The sequence below is a fragment of the Suncus etruscus genome, chromosome 6, assembly GCF_024139225.1.
Source record: "Suncus etruscus isolate mSunEtr1 chromosome 6, mSunEtr1.pri.cur, whole genome shotgun sequence".
Taxonomy (NCBI): domain Eukaryota; kingdom Metazoa; phylum Chordata; class Mammalia; order Eulipotyphla; family Soricidae; genus Suncus; species Suncus etruscus.
In genome coordinates, this window is record NC_064853.1 from 28,370,329 (window position 1) to 28,395,600 (window position 25,272).

A 25,272-nucleotide genomic window follows, 5' to 3' on the forward strand; every position below is an offset into this window, starting at 1 on the left:
TTCAATAAACATGTCTTTTAAATCTGTATAAAAATAAGTGACAGACTTTGTGTTGAGGTTAAGAAAAAATTTATTTAAGGGTTTAATATTACCAGATTGATGAATCGGAAAATTATTAGGCATGCCTCAAGCTTTTAAATATACACAGTAAAGCATTCTGGGGTGAGTAAAAAAAGGTGGGGTTATGTTTGTAGTATTTGATTCTAGAAGATAGGATTTAGTTTTCTTTGTCATAATTGTTAAAATTATTCCACATATAATCTATTACCTGATTCCAACATTTTTGGCAGTTTGTTAACATAAACATCCTAAATTTATTATCAAAATCTACAGTATTTATCTTTGGCTAGCTGTGTAATATGTCAAAAATTAGTAATACAAGAAGTGTCTTTTGGTTAGGAATTCAAATATGTCTAAGCTGTGTGTTTTGCTTGGGAATCTTAAAAGACTCTACGAGAGTTGGGAAAATCTCCTTAATTATCTAAAATTTGACTAGATAAAGTAATTTTATTTAGATTATTGGAAGAATTAAACAATTTATAATAGAAGTAATGTCATAGTTGTTTAGTTTACTGACTGATAGGCTGCCTGAGGTTGTTAGAGGTTACTAGTAGTTCATACTATATGAATAGTACTATCATGCCTACATCAATGAAGCAATAAATGTCTCTGGGTCAGGTCTTCTGTCATGGGAAGTGGCTTCCTGTCATCTTTGTTAAAAATGTTTTTGCTGTATTAAGGCATGATTAACAAATAAGATTATAATATGTATGGTGAGTTTAATTTTAACATATATAATGAATAATTCCCCATATCAAGTTAATTAACTTATTGATTGCATCACATATTCATTTTGGTAAGAATACTTTAATTATATTGTCATGTAATTTCTAGTATACAAAACAGTGCCATAAACTGTACATAACATGCTAAATTATATCTTCAAATTTTATTTATCATATAGTAATGTTTTTTTAATTTGTGATGATTTATTTTTTTATATATTTTATTTAAACACTTGATTACATTCACGATTGTGTTTGGGTTTTAGTCATGTAAAGAATACCACCCATCACCAGAGCAACATTCCCATCACCAATGTCCCAAATCTCCATCCTCCCCACCCAACCCCCACCTGTACTCTAGACAGACTTTCTATTTCCCTCATATATTCTCATTATTAGGATAGTTCAAAATGTAGTTATTTCTCTAACTAAACTCATCCCTGTTTGTGGTGAGCTTCATGAGGTGAGCTGTAACTTCCAGCCCTTCTTTGTTTTGTGTCTGAAAATTATTATAGCAAGAATGTCTTTCATTTTTCTGAAAACCCATAGATGAGTGAGACCATTCTGCGTTTTTCTATCTCTCTGACTTATTTCACTCAGCATAATAGATTCCATGTACATCCATGTATAGGAAAATTTCATGACTTCATCTCTCCTGACAGCTGCATAATATTCCATTTGTATATGTACCACGGTTTCTTTAGCCATTCATCTGTTGAAGGGCATCTTGGTTGTTTCCAGAGTCTTGCTATGGTAAATAGTGCTGCAATGAATATAGGTATAAGAAAGGGATTTTGTATTGTATTTTTGTGTCCCTGGGGTATATTCTTAAGAGTGGGTATAGCTGGATCATATGGGAGCTCGATTTTCAGTTTTTGGAGGAATCTCCATATCACTTTCCATAAAGGTTGAACTAGATGGAATTCCCACCAGCAGTGGATAAGAGTTCCTTTCTCTCCACATTCCCGCCAACACTGTGTTCTCATTCTTTGTGATATGTGCCAATCTCTGCGGTGTGCGGTGGTACCTCATAGTTGTTTTGTTTTGCATCTCCCTGATGATTAGTGATGTGGAGCATTTTTTCATGTGTCTTTTGGCCATTTGTATTTCTTCTTTGTCAAAGTGTCTGTCCATTTCTTCTCCCCATTTTTTGGCGGGATTGGATGTTTTTTTCTTGTAAAATTCTGTCAGTGCCTTGTATATTTTGGAGATTAGCCCCTTATCTGATGGGTATTGGGTGAATAGTTTCTCCCACTCAGTGGGTGGCTCTTATATCCTGGGCACTATCTCCTTTGAGGTGCAGAAGCTTCTCAGCTTAATATATTCCCATCTGTTGATCTCTGCTTTCACTTGTTTGGAGAGTGCAGTTCCTCTTTGAATATGCCTGTAGTCTCAATGTCCTGGAGTGTTTTGCCTATCTGTTGTTCTATATATCTTATGGTTTTGGGTCTAATATCGAGGTCTTTAATCCATTTGGAGTTTACCTTTGTACATGATGTTAACAGTGGGGTCTAAGTTCAATTTTTTGCAAGTGGCTAGCCAGTTGTGCCAACACCACTTGTTGAAGAGGCTTTCTTTGCTCCATTTAGGATTTCTTGCTCCTTTATCAGAAATTAGGTGATTGTATGTCTGGGAAACATTCTCTGAGTATTCAAGCCTATTCCACTGGTCTGAGGGCCTGTCTTTATTCCAATACCATGCTGTTTTGATAACTATTGCTTTGTAATAACGTTTAAAGTTAGGGGAAGTAATTCCTCCCATATTCTTTTCCCAATGATTGCTTTAGCTATTCTAGGATGTTTATTGTTCCAAATGAATTTCAAAAGTGCCTGATCCACTTCTTTGAAAATGTCACTGTTATCTTTAGAGGGATCACATTAAATCTGTACAATGCTTTGGGGAGTATTGCCATTTTGATGATGTTAATCCTGCCAATCCATCAGCAGAGTATGTGTTTCCATTTCCGCGTGTCCTCTCATATTTCTTGGAGCAGAGTTTATAGCTTTCTTTGTGTAGGTCCTTCACATTTTTAGTCAAGTTGATTCCAAGATATTTGAGTTTGTGTGGCAATATTGTGAATGGGGTTGTTTTCTTAATGTCCATTTCTTCCTTATTACTATTGGTGTATAGGAAGGCCATTGATTTTTATGTGTTAATTTTGTAGCCTGCCACCTTGCTATATGAGTCTCTTGTTTCTAGAACCTTTTTGGTAGGGTTTTTAGGGTTTTCTAAGTAGAGTATCCTGTCATCTGCAAATAGCAGAAGCTTGACTTCTTCCTTTTCTAACTGGATTCCCTTGATATCTTTTTCTTGCCTAATCACTATAGTGAGTACTTCTAGTGCTATATTGAATAGGAGTGGTGAGAAAGGACAGCCTTGTCTTGTGCCAGAATTTAGAGGGAAGGCTCTTAGTTTTTCTCCACTGAGGATAATATTTGCCATTAGCTTGTGTTAGATGGCCTTAACTATATTGAGAAAGGTTCCTTTCATTCCCATATTGCTGAGAGTTTTGATTAAGAATGGGTATTGAACCTTATCAAATGCTTTCTCTGCATCTATTGATATGATCATGTGGTTTTTATTTTTCTTGTTATTGATGTTGTGTATTATGATAATAGAATTACAGATGTTAAACCATCCTTGTATTTCTGGGATGAAACCTACTTGATCATAGTGGAAGATCTTCTTAATGAGGCATTGATTCCTATTTGCCAGGATTTTCTTGAGGATCTTTGCATCTGCATTCATCAGCGATATTGCTCTATAATTTTCTTTTTTCATAGCATCTCTGTCTGGTTTTGGTGTCAAGGTGATGTTGGCTTCGTAAAACGCTATTTGGAAGTGTTTTTTTTTTTTTTTTTTTTTTTTTTATTTCATGGCAGAGTCTTACCAGGATTGGTTATAGTTCCTCTTGGAAAGTTTGAAAGAATTCATTAGTGAATCCATCTGGGCCTGGGCTTTTGTTTTTGGGCAGACATTTGATTAACATTTTAAGTTCATCAATCATGATGGGGTGTTTAGATATGCTACATCCTCTTCATTCAACAGTGGAAGATTATAAGAGTTCAAGAATTTATCTATTTCTTCCAGGTTCTCATTTTTAGAGGCATAGAGTTTCTCAAAGTAGTTTCTGATTACCCTTTGAATCTTGATCTCTCCTTTTTCATTCCTAATATGAGTTATCAAGTTTCTCTCTCTTTCTTTGTTAGTTTTGCCAGTGGTCTATCAATCTTGTTTATTTTTTCAAAGAACCAACTTCTTCTTTCGTTGATCTTTCAGATTGTTTTTGGGTTTCCACTTCGTTGATTTCTGCTCTCAGCTTTGTTATTTCCTTCTGTCTTCCTATTTTTGGGTCCTTTTGTTGAGCACTTCCTAATTCTATGAACTGCATCATTAAGCTATTCAGGTAGGCCCCTTCTCCTTCCTGATGTGTGCTTGCAAAGCTATAAATTTTCCTGTCAGTACTGCTTTTGCTGTGTCCAATAAGTTCTGATAGTTTGTGTTTTTATTATCATTTGTTTCCAGAAATGTTTTGATTTTCTCTTTGATTTCATCTTGGACCCACTGGTTATTCAGTATTAGGCTGTTTAACTTCCAGGTGTTCAAATTTTTCTTCTGTGTCCCTTTGTAATTCACATATAATTTCAGAGCCTTGTGGTCAGTGAAGTTAGCCTGAAAAATTTTTATTCTCTTGATATTATGGAGTTATGTTTTATGTGCCAACATGTAGTCTACCCTGGAGAATGTCCCATGTACATTGGAGAAGAATGTGTATCCAGGTTTCTGGGGCTGGAGTGTCCTATATATATATATATATATATATACCAGGCCTCTTTCTTTCATTTCTCTTCTCAGGTCTAGTATATTCTTGTTGGCTTTCAGTCTGGTTGACCTATCAAGTATTGACAAAGCCATGTTGAGGTCCTCCACAATTATTGTGTTGTTATTGATATTATTTTTTAGATTTGTCAACAATTGTATTAAATATTTTGCTGGACCCTCATTCGGTGCATATATGTTTAGGAGAGTGATTTTTTTCGTGCTGTACATACCCCTTGATTAATACAAAATGTCCATCTTTGTCCCTTACAACTTTCTTGAGTATAAAGTTTGCATCATCTGATATTAGTATGGCCACTCCAGCTTTTTTATGGGTGTTGTTTGCTTGGATAATTTTTCTCCAGCCCTTTATTTTGAGTCTATGTTTGTTATGACTATTCAGGTGCGTTTCTTGTAGGCAGCAGAAGGTTGGATTGAGTTTTCTGATCCATTTAGCCACTCTGTGTCTCTTAACTGGTGCATTTAGTCCATTGACATTGAGAAAAAGAATTGTCCTGGGATTTAATGCCATCTTTATATCGAAATTTGGTGTGTCTTTTGTTCAGTCTTGTCTTAAATTAGGTCTTTCAATTTTTCTCTTAAGACTGGTTTTGAATCTATAAAGTTTCTGAGCTGTTGTTTGTCTGTGAAACCATGTATTCTTCTGTCAAACCTGAAAGTGAGTTTTGCTGGGTACAGTATTCTAGGCAAAGCATTTATTTCATTGAGTTTTGTCAGTATGTCCCAACACTGCTTTCTGGCTTTGAGTATTTCTGGTGACAGGTCTACTGTAAATCTCTATTATGTTTCCTTAAATGTAATTTCCCTTTTTGCTCTTGCTGCTTTCAGAATTCTGTCTCTATCTGTGGGATTTGTCATTATGACTAGAATGTGTCTTAGGGTATTTTTTCTGGGGTCTCATTTTGTTGTTACTCTTTGCACATGTAGGATTTGATCGCATATATTCTTTAGCTCTGGAAGTTTCTCTTTTATAATGTTCTTGACCATTGATTCTTCCTGGAAATTTTCTTCCTGGGTCTCTGGGACTCCAATGATTCTTAAGTTGTTTCTGTTGAGCTTATTATAGACTTCTATTTTCATCTTTTCCCATTGTTTGACTAATTTTTCCATTGTTCATTTGCTTTACGTTTTTTTTTTCCAATTTCTCTCGCTGTATGGAGTTGCTATTTATCTCATCTTCCACAGCACCAATTCTATTCTCAGCTTCTGTTATTCTGTTGGAGAGGTTATCCATTTTGTCATTCAATTCGTTTACTGAGTTTTTGAGGCCTCTTATTTGACCTGTTATTTCAGTGTGGAGTTTTGTGATTTCTGTCTTCATATTTTCTTGTTTCTTATTAGTGTTCTGTTCAACTCGATCCATGGTGTCTTCGAGTTCTTTGAGCATCTTCCATATTTCTTGTCTAAACTTCTTATCTGAGAGATTGATTAGTTGCTGACCGTTTTCTGGTCATCAGAATTGTCATATTCATTCTCTATGTCTGATGCTGACCTGAGTTGTTTCCCCATTGTCACACTTGTATTGTGGGTTTTTCTACATGTTGTGGTGGTATTCATTGGCTAAACGATGTATGCAGCCACACTCCTCTGGCTCCACCCTTTCTGTGTGGGCTGACTTGCCTCCAAGAAAGGGGAGCCCTCATTGGATGAAGCCTCACACAGGATCAAATCTTAGGCCTGAGCACACAGAAGACAGTCTGGTGAGAAATGCTGGGTTTCAGTGATCCAGCACAGTTCTTAGTGTGATTTTTTTTCTCCTTATTGCAGTGGCATTATTTCCTTAGAAAGAGCACATGGCCGCATAGCGAAGCGGAGAGTCTTCTGGAGCCTCTGGGAGAGCGAATTTTCTGGGCCCTTTTTGCCCCACTCCCAAGAGGTTCAGGAGACAGGACAGGAGACAGACACAGATAGGCAGGACTCACAGTTTCTCACAGTCGGGAACCACTGGGCAGGTGTAGATTTTCCTAGCCTGATGTCTCCTACAGGGGACCTGCCTTCTGCGAAGTACTGCTTATAGCCAGTTTTCACGTTTGGAAGCAGTTCCTTGACATTCTGGAACGTGAATGAGCTCTGGGAGAGCAAATTTTCTGGGCCCTTTTCAGCCCACTCCCAAGAGGCTCAGGAGACAGGATAGGAGACAAACACACACAGGCAGCTCTCACAGTTTCTCACAGTCGGGCCCCACTCATCATATAGTGTTACTCTTTTATTAACCTATTTTTTCTATCACCATCTCTCAAGATTCTGCTAATTTTTATTCAGTGTTCAATTTTGCGATTTATTTTTCTCTTTTTTATAATTAGTTTTTTTATTTTAAAAAATATTTTCATTAAGGCACCATGATCCATAAAATTACTTATAGTTATTTCAGACATATATTTTTCTAGCACCAATCTCACCACCTACTTCTTAGTATGTCTTCTTGATAGAGACATTTTAAATCTGCTTTTTACTTAGGATCTCATGCTTTCAGTATTGTTGACTCACTGGTGTTTATATATAGACATTCAACCCCTCTACACCACTAATGTACCAAAGGCTCTTGGCCGGGCTTCCATCCACCTCTTACTTCCTTCTTTTCTTTTTTGTCTTTCCCTTCCCTATCCTCAGGTCAAGGATGGTCTTTCTGTCCCCTTTTAATATCTTTCCTCCCCTAATCAGTCTCCCTAAATAATTGCATTACTAGTCACTCACATAAATAATAGGGAATATATACATTTATTCTATCAAGATATGACAAGGGATAGGCCAGAACAATAGCACATCAGGTAGGAATTTTGCCTTGTACGTGGCTGACCGAGGTTCAATCACTGGCATTCCACATGGTCCGCTGAACCTGCCAAGAGTGATTTCTGAGACCAGAGCCAGGAATAATCCCTGGGTGCCACCAGGTATGGCCCCCAAATAATGTATGATATATAAATAATATAATAATACTGTATATTATATCAATATAAATAATATATATGACAAGAGGGACAATAAAAACAAAATTAATGAGACTATATAAAATTACATTAATCTGTCTATGCTGAATAAAAGAAACCAGAAACAGTGACAAGGAAACATACTCCAAAATGTTCAAGAAACTCAAATTGTTCCTCTGCAAAAAGATACCTAATCTAATATTGAATTTAATATATCAGTGTAGGACAATAGTACATTAAGTAAGGCATTTTTTATTTGCAAATATCTGGCCAAAAGTTGATGCAGGTGTTATTCTCAGGGATCTCTACTAAGTGTGGTCCTTGAATGTAAGTCCAGGAGTAAGCTCTTAGCACCACTGGGATAAATATATCATATGTTTATTGAAGTATTCTTAATAAAATTCAGGATACAGGAACAATACAAATGTTTGCCAATTAATAATGGATTGGGGGGAAAGGCAAAATACATGCATAAAAAATAGAGTATTATTCAATCTTAAAAAAAGAAGAAATTCTATTTTTATTATGTCAATATGGGTAATCCTGGAGAATGTTAATTATAAAATTATTAATTATAACATATTTTATTATCATTTTGTTATATATGCAATGAAATACTTTGTATCTTTAATAAAAGCTGAAATTTAAAATTGTGCAATTTGCTGCAGCTTGGATGGAACTAAGAGAATGCTGTGTTAAGTGAAATAATTAGAAGGAAAAATAGTTCATTTTAAATCAGAGGAAGGACAAACAGGATAATCTCACTTACAGGACAAGCAATACCAGTTCATAGTCTTCTTTCTTGATGCAGTCAGCCAATCCCTGGGAGATCTTTACCATGTGCAAATTAGGTAGTTGCATGATATCTAAGAATTCTAAAAACTCAGTTGAGTCATTCATGTTTGGAAAATTATAGCTACTAGGCTTTTGGAGTTAGATTTCAGAAGTATTAACAGCAATTGTTGATTATTGAGAGTCCTTTATTACCAAGTAATCAGATACAAATGTCAGACACTTTAAATTCATTATCACATGTAGATTTCATAAACATGCTATAATATGGAAATTATGAAACTACTTTTGAAAGGAAAGTTTAATTTTAATTAATGCTTTATTTGAGTTTTGTATGAAAGAAGCCAACTTTTAGATCGAATGAATAATTTACTTGGTGGTTTCTGTAAATCCTGTTTGATTTTCTTTTACCTTTGCACAGTAGAATGACTAAATCATAAAACTGGAACCTTAGTGTTATGCGAAGGATTAACTGATTTGTGAAGATTGGATTTAGGTTAATGTTACAAGGAAGGCTAACAAACTAAGAGACAATAGTTAATTAAAATAAATTTAGTTAAGTAATTAAAATATTTAAATAACTATATTAAATAATGATGCTCACCATGAAAACAGAAGTAGAGAATTAAGGAAAATTAAAGATAGTATAATTGAGACTGTTCAATTAAAATATACATTAATTTTAATTTTTTTAAGTTTTATTGAATAAGAAACAGATTTCTAATAGCCCTATCTTTTTAAAATCAATATCTTTTTATTGTTGTAGAGTCCACATCTTTTTTTTGTTAAGATAATACATGTAGGGGCCGGGCGGTGGCGCTGGAGGTAAGGAGCCTGCCTTGCCTGCGCTAGCCTAGGACGGACCGCGGTTCGATCCCCCGGCGTCCCATATGGTCCCCCAAGAAGCCAGGAGCAACTTCTGAGTGCATAGCCAGGAGTAACCCCTGAGCGTCACAGGGTGTGGCCCAAAAACCAAAAAAAAAAAAAAAAAAGATAATACATGTAACACAAATCTATATTGTGCATTTACTATGTGTTTGATGTGGCCCTGGGTTCTGAGACTTATTTATTAAAGAAATTATCACCTGTAATAAGCAAGTTATGACTAGCCTAGGTACATAGGAGTAATGGTCTGAGTTGGAGGGTTGATATATTTCAATAACTATGGCATAATATCAACTGTAAATATAATTGAATGAGTAGATTCTGGAAGCCACAGGGATTGAAGTCATACTATGCCAGAAAGCTATCAGGGTGAAACCTCACAGTATAGACATTTGTGTTGGGACTTAAAGAATTAATAAATTGTGGGGACAGAGCGGTGGTGCTAGAGGTAAGGTGTCTGCCTTGCAAGTGCTAGCCTAGGACAAACCACGGTTCGATGCCCCACAGCATTCCATATGGTCTCTCAAGCCAGGAGCAATTTCAGAGCACATAGCCAGGAGTAACCCCTGAGCATCGAGTGTGGCCCCAAAACAACAATAACAGCAACAATAACAACAACAAAAAGAATTAATAAATTGAGCTTGTTAAATAATCAGTAAAGGACAGAGACAGAGGACATAATATAATAAAGTAATATGTAAAATTATTTAAACATGGGAACATATTGTATAAAAATGTTCATTTTTTTGTTAAAGGAATGATACAGGTTTGGGAGAAATTTTAAGGTCTTGCTTGATTGCAATTCAAAATATCTATATACCAACATTATACTTCTTGGTAAATTCTGTTCTGAACATCTTGAGAAACCTGTTTTTCAATAATAAGGAATTTGTATATATTTTTTACTGTAAGCAACTTTGTACTTATCTTAGTATAAAGCACACATATAAATGCTTTATTTTTGCTAAAATTAAATTCTGGAAGAAAGTTTGTTGGAAGAAAACATTTTTACTTCAAATGACCTTTAAAAATATGTATTATTAGATTATCCTCTAGAAATGTTTGTATTAATTAATATTCTCATTTTCAACTAAAAGAAAATAACATTTTGGGAACACCTAATAAGTTAAATTAACTCTTAACTTCCTTCTTTATCTATTGTTGACTGAAAATATTACTTAGTGATTTAAAAATTTTGTACTTCTTAAGTTTGGCAAGTTTTAATGTTTTAAAATATTAGTTACATTCTTTTAGTGAATTGTTCATTCAGTTTGAACTCATTTTACTATTCTAAATGGTAGTTACCAGTTTGACTCTTTAATTTTCTTCCAAAAAACTAAGAATCTTAATTGTGGTTAGTGCTTAATAAAAGCCAATGTAAATTAGTTTTATTCAGAATATAAAAACTGAGAAAATAAAATTATACTTTAAAAGACTAAGTTTAAACTATACTCAAAAATTTTTATACCTCTGATATTATGGTATATTTCAGATTTGATGCAATAAAGATTCTTGATTACATATGGATAGATATTCAGGAATCTTGTGGAGACATGACACAAACAACAACTCTATTCAATTTGCCAATTTCTTTTTTATTTTTTAAATTGCTATCATTATTCTGCTTACTATTGCTATATCCTAAGGGGAAAACACTAGAAATATTCTTAAATGTAGAAATATTTGGGGGCCAGAGCGATAGCATAGAAGGTAGGGCTTTGCACTTGACTGACCCCGGTTTGATCCTGGCATACCATATGATCTACCGGGGCCACCAGGAGTGATTTCTAAGCTCAGAGACAGGAGTAACCACTGAGAGCCACCAGGTGTGACCCAAAACAAAACAAAAAAGATGACATCATGATATAAAATAAGATTATAGGGTATAATAAAAAGAATTTTATTACAACCCAAAAAGGAATAAAATATTTGATCACAATTTTTTTATTCAGAAACATTCTTACACTGAAATGGATGAAAAGTTGATGGAAAACTCATGAGAAAATGATTATTGGGGCTGGAGTAATAGACAGTGGGTAAGGCATCAACCTTTTTGTGGTAGATCTAAGTTCAATCATATTGAAAACTTATTGACACACCAATTCAGAATTAATAAAATCTATACAAAAGCAAATATTTTAATAGCCATGCAACTCAGCTCTTCAAATAGTGTTTGAAACTGCTTTATAGTCAGACTTCTAATAAAGGAACATTGAGGGCCCGGAGAGAAAGCATAGTGGTAGGGCGTTTGCCTTGCACATAGCCTATCCAGAACAGATGGTGGTTCAATTCCCAGCATCCCATATGGTTCCCCATGGAGCAATTCCTGAGCACAGAGCCAGGAGCAACCCCTGATCAGGCACTGCTGGGTATGGCCCCCCAAACCCCAAACAAAACTAAAACAAAGGAATATTGAAACCAGGCAAATGATAATTCACACAGATTGAGAAATTTAGAATGGAATCATTATGGGAATAAAGATGAATAGTTTACATAATTGAAAATATTAGTATGCATGTCTGTTGTTGCTTTTTATTTTGTATATTATCTTAATAATTATTTTTTTGATTTTGACTTTTATATTCTCACAGCTGTGTGTTCAGCTATTTTTAAATCTAAGTCATTTTATTCTAGTATTTATTATCAATTTTTCCTATGGTTGATGAGCAATATAAGGGCAAAGATAATATTTTAGTTATTTGTACCTATCAGGTAGCATCATATCTGGTTCATACTAAATGTTTTTATCAGAGCAGATAAATGAATGAAACAGTAAGTCAGGTTTAGATATGCCACAACAGTTCTTTCTAACATGTGTAATATCCTGGAATGATCCAGGAGTGCATTAGTAGCCTCTGGTACAATTGCAGATGGAAGGCACTTCTTGTTTGTTTGTTTATTTGTATAAAGAAAGTAGATTTCCAGAATTCCAAAATTTAGTATTTTATCCTCTAGAGGGATAAACTTTGGTGAACTTTTCAGACCTAGTAACAAGTGTGGTGTTGGAATGATGAATGCATTAAGCCATCTTTTACTATATTGTAATCAGAGTACTTCAAGAAAGATTTTTAAAATAGTTGAAACAATCAAATGAAAAGTTAAAACGGTCAAGTAAGTTTGCTTACCTTGTGCTTCAGGATCTAGTTATAAGGAGAAATGAGAAACTCTGAACTAGAACTGGTCCATAAAGAGTTGATATGTGTTGATGAGTAAACTTTGCTTGCAAGTAAGTGACAGAAATTTTCTTTGAAAGCTTTCTTTTTTTTTTTTTTTTTGGTTTTTGGGCCACACCCTGTGACGCTCAGGGGTTACTCCTGGCTCTGCGCTCAGAAGTTGCTCCTGGCTTCTTGGGGGACCATATGGGACGCCGGGGGATCGAACCGCGGTCCGTCCTAGGCTAGCGCAGGCAAGGCAGGCACCTTACCTCCAGCGCCACCGCCCGGCCCCGAAAGCTTTCTTTACATTTGGATAAAAACTTCGTTAGAAGATAAAACTTACTTTTTAACTTTATATAAAGGGAAGCCTGCTTTAAAAAGCAGTAACATTGACATTCAGTAGTTACTTGTTTTTTTTGTTTGTTTGTTTGTTTGTTTTTGGTTTTTTTTTTTTTTTTTGGTTTTTGGGTCACACCCGGCAGTGCTCAGGGATTATTCCTGACTCCATGCTCAGAAATTGCTCCTGGCAGGCACGGGGGACCATATGGGACGCCGGGATTCGAACCAATGACCTTCTGCATGAAAGGCAAATGCCTTACCTCCATGCTATCTCTCCGGCCCCTACTTGTTTTTTTTTTTTTTTTCTAAATTCCCTTTTTAAATAGACTTTCTCAGCTTTTTTTTTTGGAACAGAATATGGCAGTTACTATCTAGTAATCTACCCTCTGTATTATATTGGCTATAAAGCACCAATTATCTTTCTGTTACACCCCACTCAGGAAGGGCACACATCAGAAGTGTTGCACTCCTGAAAAAGAATTATTTGCCAAAAAGGGCCGCTTAGAGCAGTCAAATCAGTTGACCCTTTGCGTGGATTGTTTGGCCATAATTCTAAACGTGGCTGTAACTATCTCTCTCTTTATTTTTAACCATTATTAGAAATCAGGCCTCTATATTTCTTTCTAACAAAGAAGCACAGTATCAAATCCCGCTGAAAGTCTCCCACTGACCAGCTCTCTGTGATCTCTGCTACCTTGGCACCAAGATCATGTTTTTTTCCAAAACTTAGCTCATGAGTAAAGCAATTTTCAGTTTTTCCCCAAAACTCTAAAACATTTCTCTCTCTTCCCACTTCCCTGAAAATTACCTGGTTTCTCCTGCTTACCCAAAACAAAGCTAACCCACAACAGAAACTGCCTTTCACCTTCAGTGTCGGTTCTTTAATATGCAGATTTTAGCCATGGCCTTTCATTCTGTTTCCCTGACCATCTCCCACTTTCTTTAATCTCCAAAATTACACCCCGCATTCCAGAGCTCACCCCTTAAAAGTCACCCAGCTCAAAAAATAAATTTGTCTTCGTCTTTCTAGATGCAAGTCCCCATGCATTGTGTGTGGTAATTCATTTCTACAATATTGTTCCGTCTTTCTGCCATTTCGTGTTCCCACTCTCTCCCCGTGAAGGTTTCCCAGACTCCACGAAGAACCTGCTTAGAGGCGCTGGCATCTGCAGCATCTTTCCTCAGTATTTCTGAAGTCAATCATTTATAATGGACTTCAAAATAAAAAATGTCTCTTTTAATTTTAATTTCCTAGTGAATAAAATAATATTATTTTAATTCATTTAATAAGTTTTGACCATAGGACTAGAAATACACAGTACAAACTTACTTTCCCAGGTCCACTTTGGATTAACGAAGATACATCTTTTGTTAAGAAAGTATGGCAGTATGCTTCAAGGACGGAGAAACCATGTTTCTCTTGGGCCAAGGGAATTCCTGTTCTAATATCCCCAATGTTTACTGTGCTTATGCAAAAAAAAAATAATAATAAGAGAAAAGAAAAGAAACGCAAACCTTTTTTAAGAAGTTGCTGGTCTGAGGTTTTGTTTGTTTGTTTGTTTGTTTTTCTTTTCTTGTTTTTGCTCTCGTTTTTTTTTTGACTTTTTTGTTTGTTTGTTTGTTTGGTTTTTGGGTCACACCCTACAGCACTCAGGGGTTACTCCTGGCTCTACGCTCAGAAATTGCTCCTGGCAGGCTCGGGAGACCATATAGGATTCTGGGTTTCGAACCACCGTCCTTCAGTGTGCAAGTCAAACGCCTTTCCTCCATGCTATCTCTCTGGCCCCATGTTTACTCATTTTTTCTTAATCTTTCTTGTACTTTTTTTTTACTACCTTATTGGGTTTTTTTTTGTTTGTTTGTTTCATTTTGGTTTATTTTTGTCCTGTCTCATTTTATTTTGTTTTGTTACCTTTTTCTTCTTTTTTTCTTTTTTCCCATTTCTTCTTTCAAAGGGATATTACAGCACTAGACAGATTCTTCCCATAGCCCTTCTTATATCTCAAATAGAGTCACCTTACTGAATCACCTTGATCAGCATCATATTTGGAGGGAGGAAAATGGATAGTACCAAGACCAAACAGTCATATGTCCATTTGGTGGAAATAAAAAATGATCAGACTTGAACACAAAATCCAAAGTCAATGACAACAGAAATGATACCCAATCTACATCAAGCTGTACATGGGGGAAACAGCTGCACTAGCATTACAGGGGTAGAGGAGGGGGAAGAGGGATGCATGCTGGGAACAGGAATGGAGGGAGGACAACACTGGTGATGGGAATGCCCCTCATTCATTACTACTATGTGCCTTAAATATTACTGTATGAAAGATTTGTAATTTACTTTGCCCACAATAAAAAAAGAAAAAAGAAGAAAGTATATATAGGAAATATATACCTTAAGTGATTTCTACCTGCTGAATAGAGCATTTCTAAAATGGTTTTAAAACTAAATTATAGTTTTAAATAAGATTGTATGTTTTATGGTACATAATCACTTCACTTAGTGTTATTTAGATGGATAGTAGACAGTGGATGAGGTGCAGGGAACAGTACCAAAATCCTCAAATGGAAGAGCTGATAAGAGTCATGAGTGTTGTAACCCGTTAATCAAATGAGATGGGATTAAAAATAAGGGTTCATTCTTGGAGGAATTTTTATTAGTAAAATAGCTTGGTATCTTGTATTAATTAAATAGGAACTATGGGAACAATAGAAGGAAAGCTGGAGACCAAATCCCTAAATATAATGAAAACTCATTTATTGTTACTTGATTAAATAAAAAAAATTAGTAGTATTGCTTCTAGGCACTGAGAACTAATCACTGAGCTCATAATTTAAATTCATATTTCAGCTTAAATCCATATTTTATATTCAAGTATTTATAGACTTGGTTATTATTGGTTTATTACTAGGTATGACTAAGTTATAGAGTGCTTGGTTTCAGCACCTTTCACTGCATCAGAACAGGGACCTGAAGGAGTAACAATTGAGAAACAGAATTGTGTTTTCCTTAGCACCTAGATATCTTTTTTTTTTTATCCTTTATAGAATGGAAAATAATTAATTATAGTTGTATAGATATGTCTTCCTTTAGAGTTTTTGGTCAAGGGGAAGTCTTTATTTGTATTGTGTTGACAAGACAATGTTACTTTTTGTTTGTTTGTTTTTGTTTTGGGGCCACACCCGGCGGTGCTCAGGGGTTACTCCTGGCTGTTTGCTCAGAAATAGCTCCTGGCAGGCACAGGGGACCATATGGGACACCGAGATTCGAACCAACCACCTTTGGACTGGATCGGCTGCTTGCAAGGCAAACACCGCTGTGCTATCTCTCCGGGCCGACAATGTTACTTTTATAAAAGAAGAAAATGAATGTAAAATTTGATTTATACTTAATGAGAAAGATTTTTTAGGAGGGGAAGACCCAGTGGTGTTCAGGGCTTATTCCTAACTTATCCTACATATCTGTCACTCCTGGTAGTACCAGTTTTTTATTTTTATTTGTATGAAATGAACATTATAATATACACAAATTGCAAGTGTAAAAGAAAAATACAGTAGCTTTGTAAAATGTTGCAATTTATTCTCTTTAGTTTCCTCAGTAATACAGTCCTATTGTTACAAAGTTACCCTATTTTTACCATGAAAGCAAGCGATTATTTTTCAGCAAAAGTTCATTTCTCACCTAGTAAATATTGATTAGTTGCTAAACCTGGAGGCAAGAAGCCTGATCTTCATGTTGCCATGTACTGTTACACTAGATTTCTGTGTAGTCTCTTTTCTAGCAGACACTTTCAAGAAAGGGCTTTCTGGGGCTAGAGTGTGGTGCAAGTGGTAGGGCATCTGCCTTGCACACACTAGCCTAGGACAGACTGTGGCTCGATCCCCTGGTGTCTTATATGGTCCCCCAAGCCAGGAGCGATTTCTGAGTGCACAGCCAGGAGTACCCTGAGCGTCACTGGGTGTGTCCACCCAAAACCACCTAACCAACCAACCAACCAAACAAACAAAAAGAATGTGCTTTCTAATTTCAGTGAGCCATATACTCCTAATTTCCGACTTCTTTGCTGGTGAGCAAGAAGGACACTTTTCCCATTTCACCTAAGTTCCAGGTAAAACAGAAACTACCTAAGCTCTTCCTTTAACTTCCGTTATTACTGTGTTCAATCACGAGGTTACTTGAAGCTAGTTGATCTTTCCTCTTGGAAGAGGTAAAAGAGATTTCAAAACAAGAAGAGAAGATTCTGATTCTCTTAGATCTGTATTTTAAATCACTTATTCTCCTTATCACAAGAATAACTAACTGTTGATCTTGAGGTACTGGTTTCACTGAAATCGAGGAACATAGAAGAAAAGTAATGAAGATGTGAAGTTTTAAAGAAGTTTGTGTGAGTTCGTGTGTGTGTATATGTGTGTGAAAAGGTCTATGGCAAGCATTAAGTTTCAGATTCCTTTGAGAGTCTGAAATAGTCTCAGTCTTTAATGTATTTATAATTTTGCAATATTTATAATTTATAACTTCAGTAACTAATCATATGGGTTATATCTTATAGGTTATAGTAGTACATCTATAAAATAACAGGAGGAAAATTATATTACAACTTAACTAACAATTCACTCTTTCCATCCAGCATTCATTTGGTTTTTCAGTTTTCTCCTCTGTAAGAAGGAAGATACAAGTTGAAGAACCTACATAAATTAAACTTTTTATTTAAGAAATAAATGAAGTAGGATACAGAAAAAAATACATAAAGTATCATCAGGAACATATCCTGAAACCATTTTTAAAATGACAATGTAGCTGTTAATTGTGAAATCTGAGGTTGTGGGGCCCGAGAGGTGGCGCTAGAGGTAAGGTGTCTGCCTTGCAAGTGCTAGCCAAGGAAGGACTGTGGTTCCTTCCCCCCCCCCCCCGGCATCCCATATAGTCCCCCCAAGCCAGGAGCAATTTCTGAGCCCTTAGCCAGGAGTAACCCCTGAGCATCAAATGGGTGTGGCCCAAAATCAAAACAAACAAAAAAATGAAATCTGAGTTTGCAGAATAAGAAAAAAACAAATTATGGATGATTTTTGTCCACACCATGAATTTGGACTTCCTCCTAAACACAGTGGAAGTAATTTTCATTAGGCAAGTGAAATATTTGTTTAAAAGTATCTTAAGGCAAATCATTTTTATTAAGAAATTCCTCAAAAATGTTTTAATTAGGGATGAGCCTTTCAAGTAGTGTGCAGGGAGGCAGGAGCTGCACAGAAAATTCTCAGCTATCTGGACTACTGGTTCAATTCAAGAGCCTCCTAATTTTCTCCATATCTAACCACTTCCCTCCTGTCTTCACTGTAATAACCTTTCCCAATATCTGTTAAATTAATGTAGTTCAGCTTAGGTCAAAGGCTATAAGAATAAGATTGGGATCCAGAGAGATAGCACAGCGGTAGAGCGTTTGCCTTGCATGCAGCCTATCAAGGATGGATGGTGGTTTGAATCCCAGCATCCCATATGGTCGCCCCCACTTGCCAGGAGCGATTTCTGAGCACAGAGCCAGGAGTAACCCCTGAGTACTGCCAGGTGTGACCCAAAAACCAAAAAAAAAAAAAAAAAGTTATTGGTTTTAAGAGTCTATTGAGAAATATTCTGTATTTTCTAAGCATAGCATCATGTTTTCTGTGTATACTGAGTATTTGATTTTTTGGAGGGCAGGGGAGACACACCAGTGATGCTCAGGGGTTACTCCTGGCTATGCACTCAGAAATCACTCCTGGCTTGGGGGACCATATGGGATGCCAGGGATCAAATTGCGATCCTCCTGGGTCAACTGCGTGCAAGGCAAATGCCCTATTGCTGCACCATTGCTTCAGCCCCAGTATTTGACGTCTTTTACTATCTGCATTTCCTTAGTATTTCTTTTTTTTAATTTTTAATATCTTTATTTAAACACCTTGATTACAAACATGATTGTGGTTGGGTTTTAGTCATGTAAAAATACCCCCTTTACCAGTGCAACATTCCCATCACCAATGTCCCAAACCTCCCTCCTCTCCACTCCACCCCAGCCTGTGCTCTAGACAGGCTTTCTACTTCCCTCATTCACCACTCTTTGTGGTGAGCTTTATATATTCGGCTGGAACTTTTAACCCTCCTCTTTTTTGTCTCTAAAATTATTGCAAGAATGTCTTTTATTTTTCTTAAAATCCATAGATGAGTGAGACTATTCTGCATCTATCTCTCTCCCTCTGACTTATTTCACTCAGCATAATTCACTCAGCACAACCATGTATAGGAAAATTTCATGACTTCATCTCTTCTGATGGCTGCATAATATTGCATTATGTATATGTACCACAGTTTCTTTAGCCATTCATCTGCTGAAGGGCATCTTGGTTGTTTCCAGAGTCTTGCTATGGTAAATAGTGCTGTAATGAATATAGGTGTGAGGAATGGATTTTTGTATTGTATTTTTGTGTTCCTAGGGTATATTCCTAGGAGTGGTATAGCTGGATCGTATGGGAGCTCAATTTCCAGTTTTTGAAGGAATCTCTATATCACTTTCCATAAAGGTTGGACTAGACGGCATTCCCACCAGCAGTGGATAAGTGTTCCTTTCTCTCCACATCTCTGCCAGCACTAATTGTTCTTATTCTTTGTGATGTGCGCCAATCTTTGTGGTGTGAGATGGCACCTCATAGTTGTTTCGATTCGCATCTCCCTGATGATTAGTGATGTGGAGCATTTTTTCATGTGCCTTTTGGGCATTTGTATTTCTTTGTCAAAGTGTCTGTTCATTTCTTCTCCCCACTTTATGATGGGATTAGATGTTTTTTCTTTAAATTTCTGTCAGTGCCTTGTATATTTTGGATATTACCCCCTTATCTGATGGGTATTGGGTGAATAATATCTCCCACTCAATGGCTGGCTCTTGTATCCTGGGCACTGTTTCCTTTGAGGTGCAGAAGCTTCTGACCTTGATACATTCCCATCTGTTTATCTCTGCTTCCACTTGTTTGGAGAGTGCAGTTTCCTCCTTGAAGATACCTTTAGTCTCAATGTCATGTAGTGTTCTACCTACGTGTTTTTCTATATACGTTACAGTATTGTGTCTGATATCAAGATCTTTAATCCATTTGGATTTTACCTTCGTACATGATGTTAGCTGGGGGTCTAAGTTCGCTTTTCAATCCTCCTTAATATTTCTTTCTTGCCTAATTGCTAGGGCAAAGACTTCCAAAACTATATTTAATGGTAGAGGTGATGGTGGGAAACTTTATGTTAAGCCTGATCTTAGAGGGAAGGCTGCTTTTAGTTTTTCAACCCTGAGTGTGGCATTGTGGCTAATGGCTTGAAATTATAGTGATGTTTCTTCACCTTCTACTTTTTTAAAATGTAATTTATTTAAAGAAAAATCATCACATAGTTGACACAGTTGACTAAAACATTTATTTCCAGATAAGAGAGAAAAATTATTTAATAAGAATAGAAAGAAAAATATCAACGTAAAAGGAAGAGAGAAAGACAAAACAGCAACAAGCAAATTTGTAAAAATTATTGTATGTTCAGTGGCCAGAGCAGTGGCACAAGCGGTAAGGCATCTGCCTTTCATGCGCTAGCCTAAGAAGGACCGCTGTTCAATCTGCTGGCATCCCATATGGTCCTCCAAGCAAGGAGCGATTTCTGAGCACATAGCCAGGACTAACCCTGGAGCGTCACCAGTTGTGGCTGAAAAACAATAAAAGGTTATTGTATGTTCAAAGAGACTTTGGTAGATGGTTTAGTAAGCTCTTGTTGCTAGATGACCATTTGGTTTTTTCATTTGTTTCTTAGTATTAAGTTAACTTAACTACACATTGGCATCTTAATTGGTGTGTTTGGATGGGGATGAGAGTATCAACAGATGAAGTTGTCACAGCTGTGCTGTCCAGGAATTCAAAGCACTATTATTGATACTGTGGTCTTTGTGAGGCATGTTCTCAGTTGCCAGGTCTCCCCAGAAGTAGTCGAATATGGGGGCAGGGAGAGAGTGCTCACAGCTGCTCCAAAAACATCTTGATGATATTAGCCCCTAATACTGATATACCTGGAGTTTTGTCAGATTGGTATTTCTGCCGATAATTATAGAAGATGATAAAGCAGGGCCACAGGCAAAGCTGAGATATGGTGATGGATACAGTACAAATGACTTCAGTAGGACAGGGACATGGCCCATCCTTTCCTCCCCAAATTACATCTTTCAGCTGTGTGGCTTTTGTTGATCTTTCAGATTTGGGGGGGGAGGGTTCACTTCATTGATATATGCTCTAAGCTTTTTTATTTCCTTCTGTCTCCCTACTTTTGGTTCCTTTTGTTGATCATCTTCTAATTCTATAAGCTGTGTCATTAAGCTGTTCAGGTATGCTCCTTCTTCCTTCCTGGTGTGTGCTTGCAAGGCTATAAATTTTCCTCTCAGTACCGTTTTTGCTGTGTCCCATAGGTTCTGATAATTTATGTCTTCATTGTTATTTGTTCTCAGTAAAGTTTTGATTTCCTCTTTTATTTCATCTCAGAACCACTGGTTGTTCAGTAGCAGGCTGTTTAATTTCCAGTTGTTAAAGTTTGAAAGAGGATACAATAATAACACAATAATGTGAAATACCTCAGCATGACCCTGTCAACTGATATGTAGTATTCCATTGTGTATAAATATCACATATTCATGATCCACTCATCTGTTGTTGGGCATCAAGGTTGGTCCCAAATCTTGGCTATTGTGCTGAGTGCTGTGATAAATTGTGGAGTGAACACATACTTTGGGATGAATGTCTTTCTGACTTCGGAATAAATACTCAGGAAAGCAATTGCTGCGTCATATGGTAGTTCAATTCTGAATTTACTGAGCACTCTCCACACTGTTTTCCATAGGGGTTGGACCAGGCAGCATTCTGACTAGCAGTGGATGAGAGTTCCTTTCTTACCACATCCCCACCAACAAAGATTGTTTCTGTCATTTTAGATGTGAGCCATCCTCACTGTTGTATGGTGGTACCTCATTGTTGTCTTGATTTGGACCTCCTAATGATGAGTGAAGGGGAGCATGGTTTTATGTGTCTGTTGGCCACCTTTTGATCTTCCTCAGATAAGTGTCTATTCATTTCTTCTCCCCATTTTTCTATGGCTTTATTTGATTTTTTGGAGCTCATCATTCTGAGTGCTTTGTATATCCTAGATATTGCACTTTATCTGATGTGTTAAGTGCAAAATATTTTCCCATTTCATTAACTGTATTCTAGTATTAAGTAGGATTACTTTCACCATGCAGAAAGTTTATATTTTGGTGTAGTTTCAGTTATTTAGGTTTGATGCTAAAGTTCTTGCCATTGGCATTCTATCCTCAAAGACATTTTTGATATATAGGTCTTCGAGTGTTCTGCCTATTTTTCCCTCAATAAACTTTATAGGTTCAGGTCTGATTTCAAGGTCTTTATCCATTTTGAGTTGATTTTTGTGACTGTAAAGTGTGAGGTATGGATCAATTTTTAATTTCTTACAGGTGGTTAGCCAGTTGTTCCAACACCATTTGTTGAAGAGACTATCTTTGTTCCATTTTAAATTCTTGGTTCTTCTTTCAAATATTAGTTGACTGTATATTTGGGGGCTTATCTCTGGATATTCTGCCAGTGGTCTGCAACTCTGTCTTTTTTCCAGTATCATGCTGTTTCGATCACTATGGCTTTATATAAAGCTTCATGCTAGGTAAAGAGATGCCACTCAGCTTTTTTTTCTTTCAGTATGCACTTGGCTAACCTAGGTCTTTTGTGGTTCTAGATGAATTTTATAGTTGATTGTTCTAGGTCTTTAAAAATGATGTCTGAATTTAGATAAGGATTGCATTGAATCTATATAGAAGTTTAGGTAAGATAGTCATTTTCACTTTGTTGATTCCACCTATCAATGAGCATGGGATGTTCTTCCGCTTACTTAGGTCCTCTTCAACTTCTTTCTGAAGTGTTTTGAAGTTTTCATGGTATAGATCCTTCACTTATCTTGTAAGATTAATACCTAGGTACTTGAAATTTTTGGATACTATTTTTAATGGGAATGTCTCTTTAATCTCTTTCTCCTCTGCTTTGTTATTTGTATAGAAGAATGCTACTGTCTTTTGTGTATTGACTTTGTAGCTGGCCACTTTGCTGTATTGGTTAATTGTTTCTAGGAGTTTTACTGTTTTTCATCTGCAAAAAGAGATAGTTTGAGTTCCTATTTCCCTATTTGGATTCTTTTGATTCCCTTCCCTTGTCTGATTACTATTGCTAGGACTTCTAAAACTATATTGAATAAGAGTGGAGAGAGTAGACAGCCTTGCCTAGTTCCTAACCTTAGTGGAAATGGTTTCAGTTTTTCACCATTAAGGAATTAATGTTGGCTGTGGGCTTTTTATAGATAGTTCTATCTTGAGGAAGGTTTCTTCCAGTATTATTTTGCTGAGTTCATCATGAATGGGTGTTGCATTTTGTCAAACACCTTCTCTGCATCGATTAATATAATCATGTGATTTTTGTCTTTCTTGTTGTTGATGTAGTTGTATGATGCTGATTGATTTTTGGTTTGCAGCCTTTCTTCGAGTTCTTCTCCAACTGTGTAATTCTGCTATTATGGCTTGCTAAGACTTTTTTTATTTCCTTTACTTCCATCTGTATGGGTTCTCTCATCTTCTGTAAAAGTTCTTTAAGTTGGTTGATTTGTTCATATATGGATTTCTTGAACTCATTGGCTAGTGGTTTCTTGGTTTCTTTTGCCATGGCTTGCATTGCTGCTTTTAGGTCCTCATCTATGAGCGAGTCCAGTGGACTTGGAAATTTGCTAGGATTTCTCTCCATATCCACAGTTGTTAGTGTCTTCCTTAGTTTATCCATATTTCTTTGCTTTTGGTGGTTTGGCTTGGAGTGTAATGCCTCAGATTTAAGCCCTCCTTTGTCACCTGTGGTGTGGGGCTTGGTTCCTTCTCTGGAGTACAGTTCTAGATGGGGATGATGGCTGTGGTGTCGGAGGCTTGGCCCCACCCACAAATCTCCTCCCGCACTACCTACCAGAAGGCATAGTTCACCTCTTCCTTGACCAACCTCATCAAAGTTTTCTCTCTTCCTCTACAAGGCTGAACGTGTAGTGGAGGTCTGGTCCTGGTCAATTTCCCACAACTCTCTACCTGTCAGAGGACAGCATGCTTTACCTCTGAGCAGGCCTTTCTCTGCCTGGTGGGGCCTGAGTCAACCGCTCCTCCCCCTCTACCCGGAAGGTGGCATGGATCAACTCCCAGCTGCAGTGAGGGATCTCTAGTTGACCTGGGTCCTGGTTTTTTACTTTTTTTTTTTTTTTTAACATGGAACGCTTCACGAATTTGCATGTCATCCTTGTGCAGGGGCCATGCTAATCTTCTCTGTATCATTCCAATTTTAGTATATGTGCTGCCAAAGCGAGCACTTTTTAGGTTTTTATTAACATAATTTAGACTGGAGGCCAGAGAGATAGCATGAGGTATGGCATTTGCCTTGCATACAGAATCCCAGGTCCCCAGAGCCTGTCAGGAGCAATTTCTGAGCGTAGAGCCAGTAGAAACCCCTGAGCACTGCCAGGTGTGACCCAAAAACAACAACAACAAAAAAAAATGTAGACTATTTTCATCCCACGAGGGCCTGGAAGTTTAGTTGAAAAGGTTAGAAAATACATTATTATAAATTAGTATCAGAACATAAAATGGAGGTACCAGGCCTCTTACCTTCATACTGCTACAAAGTACTATAGTGTTTTGACTGCTATCACTTTGTATCTTGTATATGACTCAGTAATGGAACATATGTCTCTCATGAGTCAGGTGCTGAGTTTTATCTTTAGCATTGTTAAAACTTAAAATAAACCTAAATAAATAAAAAAATCCACCAACAGTGTCTTATTGGAATAAAAGGAGATATGCATATAAGTGAAATGGAATGAAGGGCTCATAAATAACCCAAACATATACAAATTATGACAGAAATTCAAGTGCATATAGTGAAATAAGGAAATCACTCATTAGAAGGTGCTGAGGACATGAGTAACCACAGGCAAAAGAATTAAATCAAACCAGTAATATTGTACAAAAATAATTCAAAATAAATTTAAGATTAAAACAATACCTACAACCACGAAACATACATAGAAAGAACATATAGTCCTGAAAACAATTTTAGAGATGTCTTTGTGTGTTCATCTCTCTTTGCAAGGAAAACATGAAAATTGTCCATTGGAATTATATCAATAAACTTCTAAGAAAATAATAATTCAGCAGCATTATAAAATGTCTCCATTTAAATGGTTGGAGAAATAGCACAGAGATAGGGTGCTTGCCTTGCATGCAGCCAATCCAGAATGGATGGTGGTTCGAATCTCAGCATCCCATATAGTCCCCATTGCCTGCCAAGAGTGATTTCTGAGCACAGAAGCAGGAGTAACCCCTGAGTGCAGCCAGCTGTGACAAGAAACCAAAACCAAAAACAAACAAACAAACAAAAAAAACAAAAAAAGAAAGAAAAAGAAATAAAAAA

General features: G+C 36.6%; 1 protein-coding gene and 1 non-coding gene across 2 annotated transcripts in view; one reads left to right on the forward strand and one right to left on the reverse strand.

Moving 5' to 3' along the window:
* Window positions 1-25,272, forward strand: part of AGBL4 (AGBL carboxypeptidase 4) — a 1,193,307-nt gene that overhangs the window by 286,454 nt on the left and 881,581 nt on the right.
* Window positions 24,066-24,172, reverse strand: LOC126012990 (U6 spliceosomal RNA). The gene has a single exon (XR_007497329.1). It is a non-coding gene; the product is annotated as a U6 spliceosomal RNA (small nuclear RNA).